Genomic DNA, 6,822 nt, shown 5'->3' with positions numbered 1-6,822 from the left:
TGATCATGTACATGGTGTAGATGTGATCAATGCTGAGATCTTATGGGCTTTGAAGTGTGTGTCCTCTCACTACAGCTACAATAGCTCCTCGGATATAGGCAGTTTCTTTAAGCGTGCATTCCGTGATAGTGAAATAGCTAGAAAGTTCAGCTGTGGTGAAAACAAGGTATCCTACATCACAGCCTTTGGCTTGGGTCCATATTTAAGAGATATGTTGTGTGATTTTGTGAAGGACTTGGATTGCTTTGTCTTAATGTTCGATGAATCGCACAACAGCGTGTTGCAGAAGAAACAATTTTTTTTATATATGTATATCTTTATTCAGACAAATAGAAAAATACAAATACATTTTTGGAAAAGGGGACATAAAAAAGCAAAACAATGCTTAAATCCTATGCCCCCTACAACTACAATTTTACAGTTTTGAATGTCGGCACAAAGAACATAGCGTAAAGAGGAAAAATTTCTGTGGAACCTTAAGAACACCTTAAGAAAAATCAAATTCGTGAAAAGCGTTTAGTTTTTACAATAAACTTCTGTACTTTTTTGAATATAAAATTATTGTCAGACAGAGACAGTGTCTCTCTACCAAAGAGGAAATCTTGAAGTGTAAATATGAAGGGGGGTGGGAATCGAAGATGGAGTTCATGAAACAATTCATATCGCTGTTGAATAAAGCGAGTACAGTCGAAGAAATAATGAAAAGAATCTTCAATCCCATTTAGCAGACAAAATTGACAACTTGGATTTTCAATCACATGATTAACATATAAATGATGGTTTAAACCACTGCAGCCGTTCCGTAAACGACTATGGAAAATACTACCCTCTCTCGTACTGCTACAATAAAACCATAAGGGTGGCTTAGTGGTAAACAAAATGTCTTGAAGTAATTTCTTAAAAACACCTACAGATTGAGCATTTCTTACATACAAAGGTAGTGCATTCCATTCTCTTGTAGTTGCAGGAAAAAATGAGTGATAATATGATTCAGTGTGACACAAGTAGGGTACAAAATCATTCTGGTTTCTGAGGTTATACCGATTATTTTCACCAACTCGCTGAGGGAGCAGATCTGACAGATACGTCGGGGTTTCCCCATGAACCATTTTATAAAACATAACATGCCTATGTAGTTTACGTCTAATTGCGAGAGGTGTATACCCTGATTCTAAATACAACTTTTGATTTGAACAGCTAACAGTGAGACCTGTAATAATTCGAAGAGCATCTATCTGAATCTTTTCTAATCTATCAACCTGATAATCAGGAATTCCATCCCAAATTACATCAGCATACTCCATAATAGGGCGGATGAATGAATTATAAATAGTTTCTAAATTTTTTCTGGTGATTTTATACTTTAGATTTCTAGAAATTCCAATACGTTTCAATGATTTTGTCATTGTACCTTCAACATGGGCATGATATGAGCCTGTGCTCGCCATCAGTAATCCTAAATGTTTGTGATTTGGTACAACTGACAAGTTTTGCCCATTTAAGTGCAAGTGAATTTGGGAAGGAATATTTTTTCTACTTACAAGCATAAATTCTGTTTTTGTTGCATTATAAGTGACACACCAACGAAGAGACCAAGCAAATAATTGATTTATATCTCTTTGCATCAAATAAGAATGATTCGGGAGATCTTGAGATATTAAAAATTGCAAAGTATCATCAGCGAAAAGTCGCATATTGCCGTCGATGTTTTCAAAAATATCATTGATGAAAATAAGAAAAAGAAGTGGTCCTAAAAGAAACAATTAGACATTCACTTGCGATACTGGGATCCAGCTCAGAAGTGTGTAGCTTCGAGATACTACACATCCAACTTCATGGGTCATGGCAAGGCTGAGGACCTATTACCCCATTTGATGACAGTGGTACAAGAATTTGGCATTCGTAAACTGATTCAAGTCTCGATGGATGGTCCAGCAGTCAACTGGAAACTGTATCAACTTATGTGTAATAAGGTTAATGAATCTGCCAACACTATTCTCCTTAATATCGGCAGCTGTGGACTGCACACTGTGCATAATGCTTTCAAAAATGGATGGAACAAGTCTGATTTGGTTGTGGTTCCAGTCCTGAAGGCCCTTTACTGGTTATTTAAGGACACGGCTGCAAGAAGAAAGGACTTTATCAGTATAACTGGTTCCACTGTGTTTCCACTAAAATACTGCGGCCATAGGTGGCTGGAAAACAAACCAGTTGTACTCCGTGCTATAGAAATATGGGAGAATGTGTGTCTGTATGTCAATACAGTACATCAGGACAAAAACTTCACAGAACCAACATCTGCTTCATATAAAACTGTCAAAGAAGCTGTTGGTGACAAATTGTTCCGTGCAAAGATGTCCTTCTTTGCCGCCATTACACTGCAGATGAGTCCATTTCTTGCCATCTTCTAAAACCCACGCCCTTTGGTGCCATTTCTTGCCAGCCATCTAGAGAAGATGATTCGACAGCTCATGAAACGTTTCATCAAAACCTCGGTGCTCAAGACTGCAACCAATGTTCGAAACTTGCTGAAGATGGATCCTATGTGCAAAGATAATTGGGTTCAGTATGAACAGGTTGACATTGGCTTCAAGGCCCAAGGTGAGATTCAGAAGCTGCGAGCAGAGAAGAAGGTGACTGATCGTCAGATCCTGGACTGTCAATTAAATTTTAGGTATTCAAATGTCTGAGACAATCTGCGCCAACGTACCTCCAGGAACTTCTTTGCACCAAGGAGGTTACACGAACAACAAGATCTGGTTCAACGGTTCTTTGTGAAAAACGAAGGAAAACGAACTTTGGGGACCGTAGCTTCGCTGCATGTGGGCCACGGCTATGGAACAAACTCCCCAAGCGCATACAAGATTGCCAAAACACTGACACTTTCAAGGCACAACTAAAAACGCACTTATTTACAAGATCACACGGAGAGCCTTGTGCCTTGAGCACGGACCAAATCCATGGAAAAGCGCTATACAAAAACTTCATTATTATTATTATTATTATTATGCTTGCTCACACCTGCAATCATCTCATCACCAAGACACCCATCTCCTACTCTTTTGCCAGAGCGCTGATATCCCTAGACCCCCAGGTAATGGCTCAACATCCTGACACTGCCAAGTCCAGATTTAAGTACGTCTTACAGACACTGATAGACAGCAGTTGGATTGGTGAAGGAACAGCAGACACGGTAAAGGATGAGTACAGTGAGTTCCTGGATCTTATCAATGAACTGACAGGTGAAGAGTATGCACAGTATTCCCAATATGATCCATTGAAAGCCGACTCAAGCTTGGACACTTTCTTGTTCAACAAACTTGAACGCCTCCCCACTTTGAGAGGGGTTGTGAAAAAACTCCTGAATCTTTCTCATGGCCAGGCCAGTGTAGAAAGCGGCTTCTCTTGCAACAAGGAGATTCTGGTTGACAACATGCAGGAGAAGTTATTGATGGCTCAGCGACATGTCTCTGATTATCTACATGACATTGGGGGATGGGAGAACTTCACCATCACGCCTAAGTGTTTGCAGTATGTGAGTTCTGCTCGTGCCTCATATCGAGCCTATCTGACCGAGAAGCAAAATGATGCCACCCTCAGTGAAAGGACACGCAAGCGGAATGCACTCACTGAACAGATTACTGAAGCCAAGGCCAAAAAGCGATACTTAGAATCTGATGCTTCTGGTTTATTGCAATCTGCTGATGCTAAGGCATTTGAAGCTCAGAAAAGTAAAAACATCAGGCAGCTTTTCGCAGAATTCAATGCTCTGCGGGCTGTATCTAAGGAAAAGAGCCAAGAGGCATCAGAGGTTGTGGCTACCATTAAGTTACTAGAAGAACAGTTAAAGTCGGTGGGGATGTAGACAATGGAAAAATATACTAGAGATATGACTTTGTTGTAAATATGTTAAATACCGGTAATCATAATTTCTGAGGAAACTTTGGAGCTGTTTTGGAATTTAGAAGACATTTGATGGAGTGCTAGAGATATGACTTTGCTGTAAATATGTTACATACTCAGAATTTCTGAGGAAACTTTGGAGATGTTTTCGACTTTAGAGGACATTTTATGGAGTTCTGTATCAACTCTTGGATTTGAGGTAATTCTGGTCAGGCTTGTTGTGTTGTAACTTGGGTTTTCATCCTACAGTAATCATGAAAACCCAAGTTACAAAATTCTTTCATGGCCTACAGTATTGGCCATTGGAAATGCAATGAAATCTCATTGAGAGTCATGCGATTTTTATTGAAAAAAGTCTTTGAATTGCCCAATATTTCACCATGGTAAATCATTGAATATTATGGATTTTTAAATCTTGGGGGTGCAGGAACCCTGTGTAATCAGTTAGGCCTAGGCTATCCGTAGCATTCATTCATGTCCAAGACAGATCACAGTCATCATAAGACTTCCTCATCCTTGGGATCATCTAGAGTGTCATCGTTTTATTCTGTGATCATGATCCACATAATAGTGTCACCAGAAGCTGGTATCTGCTGGTGCCCCAAAAATCATCAGTTGATTCAGGTCACCAACAGACACCAAGTGTTCGGTGAGTGTGGCTCTTCCCAGAGGTTGTAGTCTTGACCTTCAGTGCGCCGATGGGAGACAGCAAAGGGTCAGCTCCAGGTAGTCGTAGCAAATAAATCGAAATAACTAAACCATTTATAGTGGAGACGTAGATAGTTTTAAGATAAGCAATTGGTACAACTTTTTATTGGGCCATGTACTGCGAAGAAGTCATGAAATGAGTAGGGACCGGGAGAGTGCCTTGTGTGGACGTCCACCCTCCAAACCGTATCTTCTCCGAATCCTCGATCTCACTCTCTCTCTCTTTTCTGTCACGCATGCTCCGTAGTTCAAGACACCACGAATCATCAATATCAACCAATCGGGCAATGCCAAATCATTTCAAAAATATCACATTCTGGCAAATGTGACCATGCGCCCTTATGCAAGCAAGCATCTGTTACCACAAATTATTATTTCGGCGATCCCTAAATGGCGACAATGACACTGAAGCAAATGCGACAGCTGTACCTGAAAAAACCTTTTTATCAACTATGACTAGACTAAACTTAATTTAGGCCTATATTTAAACCATTTAGAATTGAAGTATTTTTCTTAAGTTCAGAACAAAATATTCAAAGATTTGTAACCCCATTTGAGTGACATCGTCAATAGATCCCTCCAGAGGACTTAACCGCACAGAATCTGATGTTAACCCATTTGGCTGGTATTTACTTCAATTCGCCAGTCTGCTATTAAGGTGAGCAGGACCTACACAATCGATAATAATGTCTAATTCAAACCAGGGGGAGGGGGAGTGCCATCGTTGAATTGTGTCGCCATGGTCTGTATAATGGACCCTAATCATTCAGAAAGGGCACTCATTTAGCTTCAGACATGCTCTACTCAGCACGGTGAAATGTACCTCGAAGTTTCCCTCATGTCCTCGGATTGAATGTATCGAGCATGTCATCACACGCACAGTCATTCATTAGTCCTCAATCCTGGGATTTGATGGAGTGTCATCGTTGAATTGTGTCGCCATGGTCTGTATAATGCACCCAAAGCATAAAGAAAAGCCACTCCTTTAGCTTCAGTCATGCTCTCCTCAGTTAGCCCTAAATGTACCTCGAAGTTGTCCTAATGTCCCAGGTTTTGATGTATTCGAGCAAGTCACCACATGCATATTCATTCCATAAGGGTTTACCCCCTGGACCAGCTATAGACTATCATTGCTGGTATATTCTCTTATCATGGCCCATATAATGGAACTGAACGAAACTGGAGTAGCCTATGAAGCCAGAATGTTGTGATCAGTTGGGCCTTCCCATAGCATGCCATAGGCCCTACTGTCCCAGTCAGGTGGGCATTGATTTATGTCAGAGCTTCAGTATAGATATGGTACGCGACCGCGGGCGCAGGCTTCATTAAGAGGCACATCATTTATTTCATTCCTCTGCAGTTCCACTGCTCTGATCAGATATATTCTCCTCTGCACAATCTTTCGTCTTTTAATTCGAAGTTGTCTTCATGTCCCCGGTTTGAATGTATCGAGCATGTCACCACATGCACAGTCATTCATAAGGTCTAGTCCCTGGGACAAGATGGAGTTTCATCGGTAAATTGTGTCAACATGGCCTGTATAATGCACACAAGGCTTTAGAAAGGCAACTCCTCTAGCTTCAGACATGCTCTACTCAGCTAGGCTTACATGTACCTCGAAGTTGTCTTCATGTCCCCGTTTTGAATATATCGAGCATGTCACCACACGCATAGTCATTCATAAGGTCTAGTCCCTGGGACCAGATGGAGTGTCATCGGTAAATTGTGTTACAATGGACTGTTTAATGCAACAGAAGCTTTAGAAAGGCCACTCCTCTAGCTTCAGACATCCGTTACTCAGCTAGGCTACGTGTACCTCAAAGTTGTCCTCATGTCCTTGGTTTGAATGTATCGAGCATGTTATCACACACACAGTCATTCATTAGTCCTCATTCCTGGGACTTGATGAAGTGTCATCGTAAAATTGCGTCACCATTGTACTGTCTTAGCTACCGGTGACGGTAGGATTAACTTGATATTAACGGATTAAAACAGAATTGAATCCAACAATCTATCAGTCTTTATTTTCATGTTCCGCTAACTACACAAGTACCACGGGTCTCAATATACAGGGTGTTATACAAAACACTACAACCCTTCCCCTTTTAGAACAAAACTCCTCTAAGTTAACTGTTTAACAAGAACTCCAAATGAAGACAAGAATTACACTGTTGAAATATAGTCAACTGTATCAGTCCAAACTTTAACCTG

This window comes from Lineus longissimus, chromosome 16 (genome assembly GCF_910592395.1).
Source record: "Lineus longissimus chromosome 16, tnLinLong1.2, whole genome shotgun sequence".
In the NCBI taxonomy this organism is placed as follows: domain Eukaryota; kingdom Metazoa; phylum Nemertea; class Pilidiophora; order Heteronemertea; family Lineidae; genus Lineus; species Lineus longissimus.
Note: the sequence above shows the minus strand (reverse complement) of the source record.